The sequence below is a fragment of the Gallus gallus genome, chromosome 2 (assembly GCF_016699485.2).
Source record: "Gallus gallus isolate bGalGal1 chromosome 2, bGalGal1.mat.broiler.GRCg7b, whole genome shotgun sequence".
In the NCBI taxonomy this organism is placed as follows: Eukaryota; Metazoa; Chordata; class Aves; order Galliformes; family Phasianidae; genus Gallus; species Gallus gallus.
Window position 1 is genome coordinate 147,375,368 of NC_052533.1, and position 19,905 is coordinate 147,395,272.

A 19,905-nucleotide genomic window follows, 5' to 3' on the forward strand; every position below is an offset into this window, starting at 1 on the left:
GCCACCTACGGATGTTCTGCTGCAGTAGATCCTCTTCCCACCTACCACATAGGAAACTTGTGATGCTGGAGGCAGGATCACCTCCCCCTCTGATGACAGCTTTTCAGATGTGTGCTCTATCAGCAAGAACTTGTGCTCCCCACTGAACATCTGCAGAGCTGGATTCTGCCATGCTTCTCTTCTCCATCTGACCCAGAGAAAACATAAGCAGGAAACACAAGAGCCATTGTAAAAAAAAAAAAAACAGATTTATGAATTTGACGTCTCTCCAGCCTCCATCCCTGCAGTGAGGAGCTTCAGGTGTGTCTAGGAACTGAGGCCACGCACAGCTCTTTGGGATGACCATCATCATTTGGGACCAGGTAGCACATCTCACCTTATGACCAGCAGGGAGGTGCAGTGAAGGTTTTAATCCTTTGTTGATTTTTAAGACTCTTGAGACAGAAAACAGCGGTGCTCGCAGTCTTAGAAACCACCTCAGATAGAGCCCAGCAAACCCATGGCTTTTCAGATAGGTTTCCTGCCTTTGGGGTTGACTTTTTCTGTTCTTAAAACCTACTGGCCTGTATATCAGTCATGAGGGGAAGGTATTTTGATTTTCCCCTCCACTGAGTGCACTTCTCTTAAAAGCCCCACACTCTTGGGGCTGCACATCTACCTCCTTGCTGCATGGCTTATTGATACCATAACCTGTAATGATTCCTTGGATAATAGATGCTCCTGTCCGTCTCTTGGGGGTATAAAAAAAAAAGCATTTAGTGGATTAATGACCACCAGTTCTAATGTGGTTTGGTGCTGGGGTGTTGCTCCCACACAAGGTGTTCTTGCTACCTACTCACTGCAGAATTTACAACCCACAGGCTGTTTTTAGCAGGATCAGGTCCTTGAGAAGTGGCCAACACACTTTGCAATGTGTCCTGACTGAGGGAAGATGAGCAAAGTTGGCTTGGTGGGAGGGTGGTTCAGAACAGGCTTTTTCCTGCCCAATGGAAGGGGAGTGATTCTGTGCCCACCTGAATCACAGAGTTGTTTGAGTTGGAAAGGGCCTTTAGAGATCATCTAGTCTACCACCCCTTGGATTCCCACTTCTTCCCCCATCTGGCCATGGAAGAAGGCATTGTCACAGAGTGGTTGAGGCTGGAATTACCTCAGGTACCATCTGGTCCCATCCTGCTCCAGTTTAGCCCTTAGAGCTGTGTTCAGCCCCCTGCCCAGACGGGGTTGGAGATCCCAAGAGTAGCCCTCAGACCCTCTGTGGTCCCTGAGCCACCTCCAGCCCAGAAGCGATGGGGGAAATCCTGGGCTCCAATTAGTCCCACAGCCTGGAACTGGCTACTGCTGGCAAGAACCCTGCTCTGTTCTCCTGTACCTCCTTGTAGGGATTTATGGACATTGCTGTCATCCCTCTGAGCTTCCCCAGCCCCAGACTGAGCATCCTCAGCTCTGTCAGCTTCAGAGCTGCTCCATGCCTTTTGGTGGTCCTTCATTGGACTTTCCCCAGCCTGCCGTGGTCTCTCATGTACTGTGGGCCCACCACTGTTCCCAGCACTGGTTCCAACACTCCACTTGTTGCCTCACCAACCATCCCTCTCCCTCTGTGCGTCTTCATGTGGAGCAGGGTGCTTTTTACCACCTCCTTTTCCACCCTGAGCCCACTGGAGGGCAGCAGCACCCTGTCCAAGCTCCACTCATCGCTGTAGCAGCGTCGGCCACCCAAGGGTGAATGGGAGGTATCCCTGTGGTGCTTTAAGATGAGTACAAAGCATGGCACGAAAAGCGGTTCTAAGCCCTATATTCTTATGGGACAAGTAGTCCAAAGGAGGACTAGGGAGGAAGCTGGTCCTTTGTGAAATTAATCTAGACAAATCCTGGTGCATTAAGAGTCATCTTTTATAAGCAAGTGGCTTTCCCACAGCCTACCCTTCCTTACTTCGATTTGCAAAATTTTTACCCTGGGCAAAGTGCAAAGCTGTCTCACTTTGGAATCACAATCCACACGTGAGGAGCTGCCTCCAGTTGTCACTGGCAAATGGCAGCAACCAAAGATGAATAAATTTCTACTGTCTCACAAACTTCACTGCTATAGAAGAACTGATTTCAGGGCTTTTGCCAGCTGCAGGATGCGCTGGGTGGCCAAACTTGGGGCTGCCTCAAGTAGTGAGGTCCAGAAGGCCATGCTATGAGGCAAGGAGGTCATGCAGTGGTGAAACAGAGTCATGTCATGGAGCAAAGTAGATATGCTGCAGAGCAAGAGGTCATGCTGTGATGAAAGCAGGTCATGCTGTGAAGGAAGAGGGTCATACTAAGGGGCAAGAGCGTCATGCTGTGTAATAAAGAACCATGCTATCAGGCAAGGACATCATGCTGTAACACAAAAGAGTCTTGTTATGGAGTTGAACTATATGATCTTAGATGATATTTACAGTTAGACTACATGATCTTAGAGGTCTTTCCCAACCTCAGTGATTCTATGATTCTAAGAGGGTCATGTTAGGAGGCAATTGGGTTGTGACGGACAAGGGAGTTGTGCTATGGAGCAAAGTGAACATGCTATGGAGCAAATGGGTCACATTATAGAGAAATGGCTTCATGCTAGGAGTCAAGAGGATCATGCTATGGGGCGATGAAGAATGCAATGGATCAAAGTGTTCGTGTTGTAGGGCAGAGAGATTTCCAGGGTCCTGGAATTCAGTGAGGCTTCTCAAGTCACAGAACAAGCCCAGATGGTATGATCTCACCCAGCATGGGTGGTGCAGCAGGTCCGTAAGCTCAAAAGTTGCATTGAGCAGAGCCAGCAGCCAACATGACTGTCCCAGAACTGCTTAGCTCCTGGGGACAAGGGACAAATACACCCCACAGCATATGAAGAGCCCTTCTTTGAGCACAGATACCCGGACCTGTGCACCTATGCAGGGCAGCAATGCCAACACAGCTTTCTACCAACAGACAAATGAGACGAAGGCACATTAGTCTGATATTGGTCTGTTTTCTGACTGTTTGCCTTTAACCCCAGACACTCTCAATGAACTCATCCCATTTTTTTCCTGTCTCAGGAGCAGTCCTCCTCTTTTTCTCCGCACTCACAAAAGGCCCCATCTTTAATGGGAAGGACAGAACTGAGCCGTTCGGAAATGGCTCCTGAATCTTTAATAAAGCAAACATTGCTTGGGCCATAAACATATGATGACAGCAACAGAGGCTCTCAAGCTTATTGCCTGGCCGCTAGTTCTTTACTTAACTCTGCCATAATGGCTTTAATAGCCCGGGAGGGAGCTGAGGTGAAAGTCCTATTAAAAAATGTATTTCCGAATTTAATTGAGGCTCCATCTGTGGGGAAAGACAGAGGAGAGGTCGCTCCACAAGAGAGCCATGAAAAAAGAGCTCTCTCCTCCTCCACCTCCGCCTTCCCTCCTTGCTTCTATCCTCGCTGGTTTGTGCCTGGCAGCAAATCTCACCCCAACTGGTGGCCATGGGGACACGGGACATCCATGGGATCTCCTAGGGGAGACCACCAGTCCACTGGGACCACCTGCAGCATAGGGAGGATGCACCCCAGTTTGTGATGCATGTCTTCTGGAAGTCCCCTTTGCAATTGTCCATGGGAACCACCAGCATGTGCAGGCAGCTCAGCCATCCATACCAGGGAGCAGCACCTCATTGCACCCAGGCTGGCCAGAGGTATCAATAGGTGTTTGATCTGTCTCTCCTGCCATCCATCTCACCTTCATGTGTCCCTTCTGTAATCCATCAGTCTGTCTAACAGTATCCACTGACTTCTATACACCTGGGCACATATATATGTATGCATAGAATCATAGAATTGTTTGAGTTGGAAGCAACCCTTAAAGGTCATGCTGTCCAACTCCTCTGCAAGGAACAGGGACATCTGCAGCCAGATCAGACTGCATAGAGCAACACATGAGGTTGGCCAGCGGGACAGCCTTGAATGTCTCCAAGAATGGATCATCCACCAGCTCTCTGGACAACCTGTTCCAGTGCCTTGCCATCATTATTGTGAAAAACTTTCTCCTTATATCCTATCTAAATCTCTCCTCTTTTAGTTTTGAAACTATTTCCCCTTCTCCTATCACAGCAGACCCTGCTAAAGAGATAGTCCCTTTCTTTCTCATAGACCCCCCACTAGATACTGAAAGGCCACTCTCAAATCTCCCTGGAGCCTTCTCTTCTCCAGGCTGAAGAGCCCCAGCTCTCTCAGCCTGTCCTTGTAGGAGAGGTGTTCCATCCCTTGAATCATTTTTGTGGCCCTCCCTTGATTCTATTATATACAAATATATGTGTATATATATACGTACTTCATCAGTTTGCCCCAGTTCCATCTATAGCCAACTATCTATCCATCTCTATCATTCTATCTATCTATCTATCTATCAAGTATCTATCCATCCATCCATCCATTCATCCATTCGTCTATAGATTTGGGGCTAGATGTCCCGAAATAGGAGTATTTCACCCCGGATATGTGCCTGTTGGAAGATGGATGAATGAAGAGACAAACAGGCAGAAGAGGGTTAGATGATTGATAGGGAAAGGAGGAAAAAAGAAGGAGCTGGGATCAGGCTTGGAGATGTCCCTGTCTGCTCACATCATGGCAAACAACGGCTCTAATTAGTGATGAAGAAGAGAGAATGGGAGCGGAGGAATTCACTCCTTCCTCCACCTCCTTTCCTCATCCCTTCCTGGCGAGCATCACCCTGAGTCAGCAGATCTTCTGAGGTCACGCCATCCACTGTATTAATTGGATTAATAAAGATGTACGTCATTGAGGTAATTACTCGCTAATTGGGGATGACAAGGTTGTCAGGGTTTGTCCCTCAAAGGGACAATTTCCCGTCCCCGTCCCTCCCCTTTCCCAACACGCACCAAGTCAATCTCATTAATTAAAAATCAGAGAGTCCATAACCTTGTGCTGCCAGGCCCTGGGGAAATTATCACCTCTGGAGCCATACAGCAGGGCAACATGGTGGCATCTGCCACCTTTGGCCACCGGAACATTGCACATCTGCAGAACCCTGCACATCTGGATGTGGAACAGTCTGGTGCTGTGCAGCGCATGGACTGGTGCTGAGCCCTGCAGAGGGATGAGGGGGGCATGCACATCTGGATGTGAGGCTGAAGCATCTGGATGCTGAGCTTTGTACATCTGAACGCTGAGCTGAGCACTGCACATCTGGATGCTGCACAACCCAGTGCATAGGCTGATGCAGAGCCTTATTAGAAGGGCTGTGAGCTTTAAACAGCTGGATATTGACTCCTCCACTCTGGATGCTGAGCTCTGCACATCAGGAGAGAGGAAGACACATGTCACAATATTGTGTGACCTCAGCACTGCTTCAGCCCTGGAGTGCTGAGTTTGCAGAACTCAGCTAATGAACCCAGGCTTAACGATGCAAGCACCCTTGCATGAAAATTTGGCTTTTCCTGTGTCTCATTGGCGTGGATCTCCAGGTAGTGCCCTCATATCCCATCTGTTTTTTCCTCAGAGGGTTGATGGAGAAGGGAAACTGAGGCACGCAGGTCCACAGGCTCTGCTGCTGCCCGTTGTCTCCTCTAACCACCAGGCTGAGGGCTGGAAGGTGACGTTTCTTCAGCTGCTTATGTGACAGAACCAAATTATTTAATCCTTGCTGAGCTGAAATCAGCCTCCCTGCCCGGGCCCCTGTATATCGGAGAGCACGGATATATTAAAGTGCATATTAAATTGCTTGAGCAGTCATTAAAATTTGCCATACATACGTAGCGCTACTGATCTAATGTTTCTACAGAGACTTGAACTTCTTAATTAATCGATTTAGAGTGGGTTTACTTTCTCCTAACCTTCTTTTGTTGTTTGTTTTTCCTTTTTATTTTTTTTTTAATTTTAATGAGTAGCCAACATAATAATTTTTGTGGTTTCAAGGAAAACTGCAGCTGGAGGTCTTCCCTTCCAGAGCCACAGCAAAATGAATTGGGTTGTGCTGACATTACCTGCACTGAAACTCAACGGAATGGGATGGGAAAGTCAGCAAAAGGAATTTCTATCCAGATCCTGGGACAAATACAGCAGACAGTGTATCAGATGGGGAATTAAGAAGGGTTTTGAACCCCTACTGAGCACTTGAGCATATAAAGGGGACTGGGCTCTCCTTTCTGTGTTTTTCTTCACAGTGAGAAAGATAAACAATAAAAATATGATTAAAGCCAAGAGATTAGCACAGGCTCAGGAAAGCCTTCGAGCGAAGGATCATCCACAAATGATGCACCTGGCAAAAAGGCAAACAGCACAGAACAAACAGTTTTCTTGTTCCCAAATCCCTCTGGAGACACACACAGAGGACAAAGAGGTCAGAGTGGTGTCATGGGGCCCATATTCTTCATTCACTGAATTTTTAACCCAAAAACTGCCTTTGGAGAGCTCTGGTAGGAGATACTGAGCTGTGTCCAGCAGGCGCTGAAGGAGAGTGATTACCCAAGCGATAAATCAACAGTGTGGGGCTGATGATATAATAATGGAGATATGATGTCATCTCAATCCTGCCCATTGATTTTTTTGCCTTTTTTTTTCCCCTTCCTCTTGATGAATCTCTTTTCCCATCCATTCCCCTCCCTGAGCTCACATTGCTGCTGCTGCTATATGGCTCTTTATTTCCAAACCTATCGACTGAGCCTCAACGCCATGATAAAGTGATGACAATCAGGGCCTGCATGGGGACCCTTGCTTAGGACATCCACATTGAGATGCCATATAACCCCAGCAATCCCTTAAACCTCACCCATAGAGAACAGGAGAATTTTTGTTCAGGGATTAGCTGTAATTCTGTGCTTGGTCCATGGGTCCATGTGTCCTCCCTCTTGCTTTCTCCATGCTCTTCTTCCCTCTGCTGCTGAAGCAGGTGAGAAAGAAACATCTCCCAGGACATGAAGGAACCATCTAAACACACATGTAAAGTGAAAGGAGGTAGGAAGAGGTTTCACAATGGAAGTGAATCAGCCTAGGTTAAGGTATTTATTATAGAACTATAGAATCGTAAAATCATTTGGGTTGGGAGGGACCTCTAAAGGTCATCCAGTCCAGTATATATTCATAATATTTCCAGCCTTTCTGTGTATTTGAGCACCCACAATTTAGCAGGATCTGCCTGACTTTGTCTTTCTACTGGCCCCATCCACAGGTTTCAGCTGCCAAAGCTGCTGTACACCTTGCCCATTCCTTTTGAATGGATATCACCATCCATGCCCAACGCTGCCCCAACATCCATAGCTGCTGTCTCGTGCCACAAAGACAACTCAAGACCGGGCTGATTTGGAGCCCCATCACCTTGAACATCCTTCTAGGGAAGAATTTCCCTGTCCCCGCATCCAGGCTTCAGCAGGAGAGACACCAGGCAAGCTGACTCCTCCGGAGCAGACAGTTTTCCATCAGAAATGCAAGGATAAGCATTAATCCTCACTCTCTACAGAGTCAGGCTCTGCCATGGATGAGCAAAGGCTCCAGGCAGGGAAGAGTTTCCTTGCATGGTCCCCTACGTATCATCTTCCCATAGCCCCGACACCTCTCTTTGTCACCCTATAGCCTATCTCCCATTCCCCTATCAGCACCAAGGACAGAGGACCTTGTCTCCCCAGGTTATGCTCCCCAAGGGGACAGGGAACAAGATCCATCACACAGCTAGGATGGTATTGGGCAGGTTTTCTAAATATATATTCATTAAACTAAAACTTGGAATGAAAAACTTGGCTATGAAGATGCTTTGCATGTACTGAAATCATGCCTGGGGAGCTTAGAGCAGGATGTCCCTGCTCCCCTGGACCCTATCTCCTGCCCCCGCCCCCAAGCTTTTCAAGTCTCAGAGAAGGGCTGTGGCTCCCAAGCTCACCTGGGCAACTGAAGAGTGGTAAGCAAGGAGCAGCTGATGAATTGACTGAGCTGCTGCCAGCAATTTCACGCCAGGTAGATCTATTTATCACCTTGGCATGAGAAGAGTAGCCACCAGCATCAGAAACCACCAACAGATAAGTACATCTGTCACCGATGGGCAGGGAGGATTCCTCCCCAGCACCCTAAATGTTTAGAAGAATGAGCTGCAAACAGGGAGGGACAGGGGATTCACAGTGCTGATAGGACTTACAAGCGGCTTGAGAGCTCCTGAGCTGCCCCTGGGCTCTGGATATGCTGCACCCAAGGGTGCATCCAAGGGTAAGAGAGATTTTGGGTGGTTTTGAAGTCACAGGTGTATCTCTGGTGGCAAGAAGCTGCATGGGACTTTGCATCCTGTAGCATCTGTTAGTGGTTTCTGGGGCATTTTTTCTCCCCGAAACTCACTCAGACCTCACTATAAAAAATAAATGGCACACATAGCTTTAGGATGCACCTCTTTGCCCTGTCATGTGCTGTCCTCTCCATTGCTGAGGTGGGCACTTCCCTGAATACCCTCCAAGGGAGATATTCAGAGCCAGTACAAAGGAGCCACCATCTAGGCAGGATCTGAGCAAACTGCAAGCACGCTGCAAGCATAATGTTGCCTGCAAACATGCATGTTGTCCATCTCTGAGCAAGCAAATGCACACACAGTCTCTGTGTGCATGTGGGAAGATGCATATCCATGTGCAGATGAACCCATACATCCTGTGGTCCCCCCACTAAAAACACACTGTGTGTTTTTTAGGGCACACAGTGGGGTGCAGGGCGTTACAGCACATCCTCCTCTAAGTGGTAGCCATGTTTCGCAGAGTTAGCACTTTGTAGAGTGTAATGTTAGGGCTGCACTGGGAATTGCTCTCTGATATTGAACAGGTAAATAAAGCACGGCTTGGAAAAAGCCTGCAGAAATGGGCTGTGCACGAGGCAGTCTTCCCCAGGGTGTCCTTAACCCACAGCCCATCCTGTCTACCCTAAGACCATGGCAGCCTCCATTCTCCTTAACCTCTGAGGCAGTGGTTGGGGGCTGCTAGCCCTGCAGCCTCCATTCTTTTATATCCCTTCCCCATCCCTCTGCATTCCAAGAGCAGAAATTGCCCCCACAAGAGTCATTTTCCTCCCCTTCAAAGAGATGTGGCTTGATGGTGTGATGGTGATCGAGAATGGTCCTTGCACACCCTTGGACCTCCACCATGTCCACCATCCCCATTGGGATTCTTTGATTTGAGAGCATCACAAAGGGGATGGATTGAGCATTTCAGACATCAGCAGAGCATATCCAACACAGCTCCATGCCTTTCAGCACCAGTGTTGTGAACCCCTTCCTGCGTCCTAAACAGAGGTTGAGGATGATGTCACATCTTCTGTGGGACCTTTAGAGATGAACCCCATTTTCCACTGCATCCAGGAGCAGAAGGATGCTCTACTGCAGGAGAGCTGCTGCGAAATGAACCCTTTCCTAGTTGGAAATCCCATCTGAGCATTGTGCCCATCCCTGCTTATTCCAGGGCTTGCTGGTGGAAACCAGGACAGATATTTGTAGCACGATCGTAATCGCTCCCTATTGTCCCCCACTGTCACCATGCAAGTGACCCAACTCACATTCCTGCAACCCCACAAATCCATCCATAGTGGATGGAAACCCTTCCAAACCCATATTTATAGAGCAGCGGCATGCTCATCCCAGTGCTCATCACTTCCCAATTTGCTTCCCATCTTTCTCCTTGATCCAATGTGGTTGTAAAGTGGTTACATCTCTGCTGAAGGGGATTTGAGGCTGATGTATATCAGTATTTTCTACTCCCCTTGGGGACCCATTTGTGAAGTTATTGCTGTAAAGAAGACGGCTGCCACCAAACACTGAGCAGCCCTTACATGCGGTATTTGGACAGATTAATGGTATCAGCATGGGGTAGCTTTCCTTCAGATATATTAAATGAAAAGATTATTATTTTGTTATAAAACAAAGAAGAGAGAGAGAGAAAAGGAATGGAAGATGAAAGCCCTCTGGAGCTTGCATAAGCCTAACTTTGAAGAAGAAAGATTTGGAAAAAGGAATTTGTTGCTTATGAAGAATTTCCAGGAAAAAAAAAGATCATTTTAGTGGTGTTTGGATGGTGTACTTTAAAACTGCAAATCCTTCAAGGTATCATTCAGGTATGTTTATTAAAAACTCTCAAATTGGTTTCTTCTGGTTGCTTTTCAAAAAGCGTTTTCATTTATCAGAAATATGGAAGTGGAACATTTTGCACTTTCGTTTTCTCATTGAAAATGTGGAGAATTTCCATGGAAATAACCCTAAATGAGTGAAAATGCCACTTGCTATAAAATCACAGATTTTCATGCACTTACTACCATATTCACTGCTGAATTTGGTACAGAAGTGATGGTTACTTTGGGGGTTTCGTGATTTCACACTGGATCTTTCCATCCTAAACCCATGGGAAAGTATGCACCCTATATCTGGAAAGGATGATTGTGCCTGAGTTCCTGGGACTTAGAATAGCCCTTTCTGGGAGCAAAAAGGAGTTTGCTGTCCCAAGGGTGATGCACATCAAGGTGAGATTACCGTAAGGTGCAGGAGGCGTGGAGAGAGCTGGCTCTGAGTTTGGCCTCAGCAATGCATTGCTTAGCAGAGTCAGGCAAGGACTCTATGAGCTCCGGGGCTGGTCAATACACCTCGCTGCGATCAATGGACAAGCGGCAGTAATTACATTTCCAAGATCAAATGGGCATATAAATGTTTCATCTGGGTAAACGTTGTGTTGTCGAGTGTTTTTTTTTTGGTTTAGGTTTGTTTGTTTTTTTTTTTCATTTCTCTTTTCTGCATACGCTGCGGGCATCTGAGTGGATCCCATCGACCCAGGCTGAGCCTTCCCACCATAACATCTCCTATAGCTCTCCAATAGCTCTGGCACAGGTTTGCATCTATTTTTGCACCTGTCCAAGGTAGACAGACATTGTCTATACCAGCAAACATGACTGTGATGTGAATACATCCAAAGAGACCTAATGCACCAACCGTAAAACCCACTCTTCTATCACCACTGTGGCCTTCATCCTGTCCTGAAGACTGCCCTACTGGCTGCTGGGCTCCCACGTTTGTCATCCATCAGTACGTGGACATGTGCTTCCTTGTATTGTTCAGCAGATGGACATATTCCCAGCAGCAATGCTGGGAAGCATTCTCTCCAGTCACTGCCTCTCCCTGTGCCATCCAACACCAGGCTGTTTTGCTCAGCAAAGCAGAAGAAACTCGAGCAGCCTCTGAGGTCACAACATAACCACTTGGATCTGTTTCACCCTGCAGATAAGCCCCCAAAGCATTTTCCTTCTGGATGCTTCAACCCTTTTCTGACGCTACTGACCTCCATGCTCCAATGGTAAAGGACTGCAGGAGAGGGAGCTGGGTTCTTCCAGCACTGAACAAGTATCTTTACACAGCTCAGGGAATGTCTGACCCCATCTCTGCTGCTCCCCATATCTTTCCTTTTCTCACCTCTCCTTGGCTTTTCCTATTTACTCACAGTCTGCTCAGCAGATGTAACAGAGCAGAAGTAGATGGGAGGTGACTCTGCTGAGGTGCAAGGATCAAACCCCTTCTAAACCACACGGCATATCTTTAGAGGAGCAAAGACAGTGAAATTGTGAATGTTACCACTGGTGTCCATGGAGATTGGGAAATGCAATTCTGATTTCTCACTGGGCGTATAAAAAAATCCTTTTTTGGCTCTCTAGGGGAGAGGAAAGTATTTGGGCTGTTTCAGATATTTAGAAAGTTTAGACTTGATTGACTGTATGTTCTGGAACAGCATTATGGATTTTTACTGCTCAGGAGCATAGGGGCAGATCTTCCTATTGAGGGTAGCAGTGATGCTTGGGAACATCCCAGTGCCCTTTTCCATCTGCTCACTCACCAAACCAAGACTCTGCTGATCCATGTGTGATGTCTTTTGATGCCTCAGAGCCTTTGATCTCCCTCCTGTCTATCTCTGCCTTTGCAAGAGCATTGGGAATCCCTAGAGCAGGGATTGTTCCCAAGCAGGGCTGGTCCCAGAAGTTTCTTTAGGGACGTGGCAAGGCATGTCCTGAATATCTCAATCCCTAACTAAGGTGGTCTTCAATGAAAAGGCAAATGATGTGATGGACAAAAGACATTGCAGAGGGGACACTAGTCAGGTGCTCCCGAATCCCATATCTACTTCTACACCTGAGACAGGGATGAATGCATCCCAAAATCCTTGCAATCCCTGCTTACCTGCTTCCTTCCCTCTCCACTCTTGCCATGTGCTAGCCACTCCATGCTGTCAAAGTCATCACGGCCCCATGTGGCCTCTGCAGGAGTATTGCCCTTGAGATGTCCTCAGAAGCTGCTGAGGAGCCAGTTCCCTAGCTGCTGACTTAGTGCATTGGCTCACACAGGAAAGCATTTTGGGGCCAGCTTCCTCACCTGGGCCCTGGAGCTGAAACCCAATACCAGGCTGACCCTTGGAAGAAGGCTGACTGTCCTGTCCCTGACAGACAGGAGTTTTACTGCAGAGAGGAGGGATGGTGTTCCCAGAGCTCTCGACTGCGGTAAGATCTGGGCACGCTTTCGGACTGAACATAGATTTTTGTCTTCCCTTTTTTCAAACCCACTCACACCAGCCAAGAGCAGAATGACCCTAATTCTGTGCAAAACACTTTGGGTCTTGATGGGTTTTAGCTAATAGTGCCTAAGAACATAACTATCTCCTTGTCCAAGCACTGGAGCATGATTAAAGGCCCATAAGACCAGCAGAGATGGGCATATGTTCATGGCCCAAGATGAGTATCAGGCAAAAGGCTGACAACAGTCCTCTCACTGCATGTAACAGTCTCCAGAATATATTGTCTGCAGGTCATTGATGGTTGGCATTGACCCCGTATTCCATCAGGTGTCCCCATGAGAGCACAGGTCATGTATTTCATGGCCCATCTTGGCCTCTTGGGTAGTGACCAAGAGTTGTTTTGGGAAGGCCAGGCGACCTGAGATGCCCCATTAGTCCCTCTCCAGCTTCACAGGAGACAGAAATCCCATACCTCATTACTCTTCTCTCTGTCCTGTGGGTTTTCTTAAACACCACAAATCTTCTATTTGCCTAATGCTGACTAAATAGTTGGTCTGTGCTACTAATAATATTTCCTTCTACTTCATGCAGGTGTTTGCTGCCTCCGCCAGTAAATTCTCCTCTCTGCAAATGAATGTAGAGATTGACCATCACACATGTCTACCATTCTAATGCACATCAACGTGAAGATTTCTTCTTTTACAGAAAACTTCAAATGTCTTTCTAAAAAAGACATGCAAGCTACTGGTCTTCTCTTGCAGGCTTGTTATAGAGACCTGAAAAACTTCAGCAAAAGCAGACTCTTGCCAGGGTGAAGTTCTTTTTGTTAGCAAGGGGAAATGAACAGCAATTTGCAAGCAGCTCCACTTGAAGGGGGCTTTGCAGCAGTTCTCCTTTCTCTTGCTGCTACATCAAGAAGCCTTTGGTGAAGTTGGATGCTAAGGATGGGTATGGCAAGAGATGAGCTCCACTGAGATCAGCTGATTGCAAACAGTGCCAAGAGTCAGCAATGACTTTCAAGACTTTCAAGGTCAGGCTGAACCAGGCTTTGAGCGACCCATTCAAGCTGTAGGTGTCCCTATTTATTGCAGGGGAGTTAGACTAGATGGCCTTTAAAGGTCTCTTCCAACTCAAACAATTCTATTATTCTTTAATTCTATGACATCTGCCAGGTATTTCCAAATCTGGAGCACAGGAGAGCCCCAGTTTGCAGTCTGATGACCTCACTGCAAGGGCCCTTTTTGCTTATGAGGGCTGGAGAGTTGAGGAGAGCAGCCTCTTTCCCAGGGTGCTGCAATCAGCTTCCCTATAATTCAGAACATCATGCCTAACTCCTCTGCTCAAAACCCCATTTTCATTGCCCCTTTTTTCCCAGAAGAGAGTGAATTGGAAGAGCTTACCAGGATGAGCACAAGATCACAACAGCCACAGAACAGGATCCCTCTGGCTCAAACTATGCAAAATACAACAAACAAATGACCCCAATCCACAGCCAAATTGAGGCAGGAAGTGAACAGCTAGGAAAGAATGAAAAAGTTGGCTTGCTAACTTCACCTTTAAAGCAGGCATTAAGGAGCCCCCGCCCTCCAGGTTCCTTCCCCACATTCCTGCATTGAAATAATTAGTTTTCACTTCTAAATTAATATTTTCTTTCCAGAGCTCAGAAGGTCAAAGTTTACTACCTACAGAAATAAAAAATAAAAATAATACTAGTGAAAAAAAAATCCCCTCTCTGCTTTGCTGGCAGAAAACAGCAGGGGGTGAGGGGTAAGGGAAAAAAATCAATTTGAGCTTGGGTCAGCGGTGTGTGCTAGAGAGACCTTTGGAGCAATGGAGATTAATTTAGTAGGAGAGAGAAGGCAGAGTGGAAAAGCAAGGAGGGGGAGAGGAAAGAGCCCAGTCCGGCTGTAGGGGAGCTGGGGACAGGTTCTGGATGTGCTTGCTCTCTCTTTAATAAGATCCCAGTGTGGCCCAGTGAAATTAATCACTGCTTCGTTAGTACACAGATGCAAAAAAGTGCTGAGTCAGTTGCTGCACTAGAGGAAAAATTCGACGAGCTGCTGTGTCCCAGAGCCGTTTTCCCCCATGGATGGGAGCATACAGGGAGATAATGGTGCCCAGGTGAAGTCCTTCGTGATTGTCTCCGATGGAAACCCTCCAGCCTGACTGGAAACCCTTTCACCAAGCTGACTGTGGGCTCAGAGGGGCTCCAGCAGCAGCGAAGGTGCTGATCACCAAGGATCTCACCACAAGGATGCTAACCCAGGGAGAAGTTGGGATAGCATCACCAATGGATGATTGATGATTTCTTTACTTTGTTAAGCACTGGAATAGGCTCCCCAGGGAGGCGGTTAAGTCACCATCCCTGAATGTGTTTAAAAACCATTTGGATGTGGTGCTCAAGGACGTGATTTAGAGGAGGGTTGTTAGAGTTAGGGTAGTATGGTTAGGTTCTGGTTGGACTCAATGATCTTTAAGGTCTCTTCTAACCTGAGCAATTCTATGATACTATGATTCTATGAAGAGCCTGGCTGGCTATGGAGTTGCTGGAAGTGTCTTAGTGACAGGAGGGATAGGCCCAAATGCTCATCTCCACCTGTCAAAAGCATCATCTCCGGATTATGTGTTGCTATAACTGGGGGAGGATAATAAGCACCTAATCCAATGTCTGCCCAAGCCTTGTAGCATCTCAGTGGAAGATGAGCTCCTCTGCAAATCTGTTCTGCTCACCTCCCTCTGTTGCACTGGTGGTTTCTTTGACGTGGGCCTTTCCAGATCTGCTTAAGAGCTTATGGAGCCCAGCTGTCTCATTAGAGGCACCTTCTCAGTCTTTGGATGGGAAATAAGAATGTTTGAAGCAGGAGGGTGAGGTGGGGCAAGAAAAAGGCAAAATGAATCATATAATCATAGAATGTCCCAGGTTGGAAGGGAGGCACAAGGATCATGAGTTCTACTCCTGGCTCTGCACATGACCACTCAAAATCCAAACCCTATGTTTGAGAGCACTGTTCGAATGCTCCTTGAGCTCCGGTGCCTTGGGGCTGTGCCCACTGCCCTGGGGAGCCTGTTCCAAGCCCACCACCCTCTGGTGAAGAACCTTTTCATAACACCCAGCCTGACCCTCACTGACACAGCTTCATGCCATTCCCTGGGATCCTGTCATCGTCGTCAGAGAGCAGAGTTTGTGAGTTGGCTGTACACTGCCATGTGGGAGCTGTAGGTTGCCATGAGACCTCCCCTCAGTCTCCTCTTTTCTGGACCCAACAAACCAATGGACCTCAGCCACTCCTCATTCATGGAATCATAGAATCACCAAGGTTGGAAAAGGCATCTAAGATCATCCAGTCCAACTGTCCACAGATCAACAATATTTCCCATTAAACCATGTCCCTCAGTACAACATCTCCATGTTTCATGAACACCTCCAGGGACAGTGACTTCACCACGTCTCTGGGCAGCCTGTTGCAGTGCCTGACCACTCTCTCAGAGAAGAAGTACTTCCTAACACCCAACCTGAATCTCCTCTGGCACAGCTTGAGGCTGTTCCCTCTAGTCCTATCACTAGTTACATGGGAGAAGAGACCAACTCCCACCTCACCACAACCTCCATTCAGGTAGTTGTAGAGAGCCACAAGGTGACCCCTGAGCCTCCTCTTCTCCAGACTAAATGATCCCAGCTCCCTCAGCCACCACTCATAAAACTTGTGCTGCAGACCCCTCACCAGCTTCATTCTGAACGTGCTACAGGGCCTCAATGTCTTTCTTGTAGTGAGGGACCCAGAACTGAACACAGTACTCAAGGTGCGGCCTCACTAGGGCTGAGTACAGAGGGATGATCATTTCCCTGCTCCTGCTGGCAACACTATTTCTGATACAAGCCAGGATGCCATTGGCCTTCTTGGCTACCTGGGCACACTGCTGGCTCATGTTTAAGTGAGCGTCAATCAATACCTCCAGGTTCGTTTCCTCTACACAGTCTTCCAGCCACTCTGCTCCATCATTCCCTGAGGTTGTTGTGGTCAAAGTGCAGGACCCAGCACTTGGTTTTTTTGAAGGCCATTGGCCTCAGCCCAGCGATCCAACCTGTTCAGAACCCTTGGGAGGGCCTTTCTACCCCCAGCAGATTGACACTTCCTGCCAATTTGATGTCATCTGCAAACTTACTGAGGGTGCACTCAGTGCCCTCATTCAGGTCATCAGAAACGATATTGAACAATACCAATCCCTGGGGAAAGACCGCTCATGATCGGTCACAAGCTGGATTAACTCCATTTACCATCACTCTCTGGGCCCAGCTATCCAGCCAGTTCTTTATCCAGCAAAGAGTGTATCTGTCCAAGCCATGGGCTACCAGCTTCTTCAGGAGAATAGTATGGGAGACAGTGCCAAAGGCTTTGCTGAAATCTAGGTAGACTATGTCAACAGCTGTTCCCACATCCACCAGGTGGGTCACTCAATCATAGAAGGAGAACAGGTTGGTCAAGCAGGACCTGCCTTTCATGAACCCATGCTGGCTGGGTCTGATCCCCTGGCTGTCCTGCACATGCTGTGTGATCTCTCTCATGATAATCTCTTCCATAACCTCACCTGGCACTGAGGTCAGGCTGACAGGCCTGTAGTTCCCCTGATCCTCCTTACAGCATTTCTTGTAGATGGGAGTCAGATTGGCAAGCTTCCAATCCTCTGCAACCTCTCCAGTTGAACAGGAACATTGATAGATGACGGGAAGTGACTTTGCTATCGCTTCCACCAGCTCCCTTACTCCTCTTTGGTGAATCCCATCTGGCTCCATGGACTTCTGACAGTCCAGGAGGAGTAGTAGGTTTCTAACTGCTCTAACCTGAATCATGGGAGGTTTATTCTGCTCCCCATTCAAGACTTCCATGTCAGTACCCCAAGGATAACTGGTCTGGCTTTTAAAGACAGATGTAAAGAAGGCATTGAGAACCTCAGGCTTTTCCTTATCCTCAATGGTCACGTTCCCAGATGCATCCAGTACAGGATGGAGATTCTCCTTAGCACTTCTCTTACTGTTAATATATTTGTAAAAAGTTTTTTATTCTCTTTTATCCCAATGGCCAAGTTGAGTTCAAGCTGGGCTTTTGCCTTCTTGTCCTCTATACCTCTCATCATCTCTATAGCCATCCTTTGGACTCTTTCTAAACTTATGCATCCTTAGGATCTAAATCTAGCTCTCTAATGATGAACTTATCTGGCAATCTCACACTGCAAAGGAATGCAAAAGGCCCAACCCTTGCTGGTAATGAGTCATTCATGGATTGATTGATTTATCTGTAACAACTGCTGTAAAATATTCTGGGGTGAAGTCTGACCATATTGACCCTGGCGAACGTGGCCATCAAAGACAGGATTGACAATGATGAGTATTGCTATGGGCAGCATCTTGCATTGACTGGGATGACAACAGTGGTGGAGGGTGGTGGAGGGGAAAGAGCAATCTTTGCCTTTCCTAAAGATACTCCAAAGCTGCCAGAAGTACAAGAACTGGGAAATACGATGTAGTGTCGAGGAAGCAAAGGTGAACTCCGGGCATCGTCCCATGGCCTGGCTCCGAGACTGACCGATCGCAAGAGATGGCAGAGATGCAGTTTCGCTCACCAAGGCAAATTGGCAGATATTTGGGTAGACATTGCCTTTCTTTTCATGAGATGGTTGGCCAGCCTAAAGCCTCCTGACCCTGTCCTCTGCTGATGACAGAGTGTCCTGCCTGCAGCCACTGAGCTCAGTTTTCATTTTCCATAAAACCGAGGGGCTCAAGCCAGAGTGAAACACTGTGTGATGCTGAAGATGAAGGGTTGATGAATTGGAAAACTGGATTAGTCACTTGAAAGTGGGCCATCTAAAGAGTCAGCTGGAAGAATTCTATCTTCAGATCTCTTCAAAGCATATCTCCTCTACCATTAACCACCAGCCAAGACTTGCCCTGATTTCTCTATTTCATCAGAGATAGCAGAAAACACCTAGCTAAGATAAATTGCTGTCACAACACCCTTATGTTTCAGTTCCGTGATGCTTTTCACAGGGAGAGATAAAGATGTGCCTGACTTGGCCTTGATGTGCTGATAACCTTAATGCTTACTACCCCAGCTTGAGAGCAAAGGTGCCTCCACCAGGCGCTTGGTGACAGCCAAATCTCACCCAGCTGGAGACGGTAATATTGCTAACAGAGCTTATGTCCAGAAGGATTAATGGCTTGCTGAATGACCCTGGGAGCTCAGCAACCTTGCCCTGCCAATCATGCTAGCAGAAATAAATAAGGACTTTCTTATGGGTATTTAAAAGGCTTTTAGGAAAAAAAAAAAAATCCCCCCAAAACAGCAACCTGTCCCAACCTTTTAATTGAGTCTGAAAAGTATTTAAATGCTTGGCTGGTCAGCAATTGCTTCTAAATTACTTAGGGAGCCATAGGGACCTTCCCACATTAGTCCAGTATCATTGAGTAGTTCTGCCTTGCAACACACCCCATATTCCCAGGCACAAACTTCACCACTGGAGGATGTTTGTCCTGTTGATGGAGTTTTGGGTCAAGGGTGTTTTGAAATCAGGATCCAGCCAAAAAGGCAGAGCCAAGGTCCCCTGCTCTGAGGAAGAAGGATCCCTCTTCTTCTATGTCAGTAGTCACTGCCATTGTGCCTTGGTTTCCTCATCTCTAAAAGTAGGTAAAGTGAACAGAGGCAGATGGTAAAGGTGGGTCAGGTTGAGTACAATAGTTGAAAGAAAAAAAAAAGCACTCTCTTAAGTATCTTTTGCTCACATACATGTACACATACACACATACATATGTCTATGCATTTCCTTCTCATGCATGAGCACATCATGAAAGCAGCAAAGGAAGAGCACAGTTTGAACCGAAGAACTTTGTTCACAGCATATGTTTGACATAAGAGCACTGAAATGTATTAAAATCTAAAGGGAAAACTCATCTTTAAGGAAAAAAGAAAGAAAAAGAAAAAGAGAAAAAGAAAAAAAGAAAAAGAAAAAGAAAGAAAGAAAGAAAGAAAGAAAGAAAGAAAGAAAGAAAGAAAGAAAGAAAGAAAGAAAGGACGGAAGGAAGGAAGGAAGGAAGGAAGGAAGGAAGGAAGGAAGGAAGGAAGGAAGGAAGGAAGGAAGGAAGGAAGGAAGGAAGGAAGGAAGGAAGGAAGGAAGGAAGAAAGAAAGAAAGAAAGAAAGAAAGAAAGAAAGAAAGAAAGAAAGAAAGAAAGAAAGAAAGAAAGAAAGAAAGAAGGCCCAACTTGATCTGACTTTCATGAGATACCAGTTAAATTTTTTTAAGCTTCCACACAAAACGGGAAATTGTCTAAAATTAGATCTAAGGAATTATTTTATCTGCATGGGGAAAAAGGCTGTTTGATACAATGACTGTGTAATAGGGGACTTCTC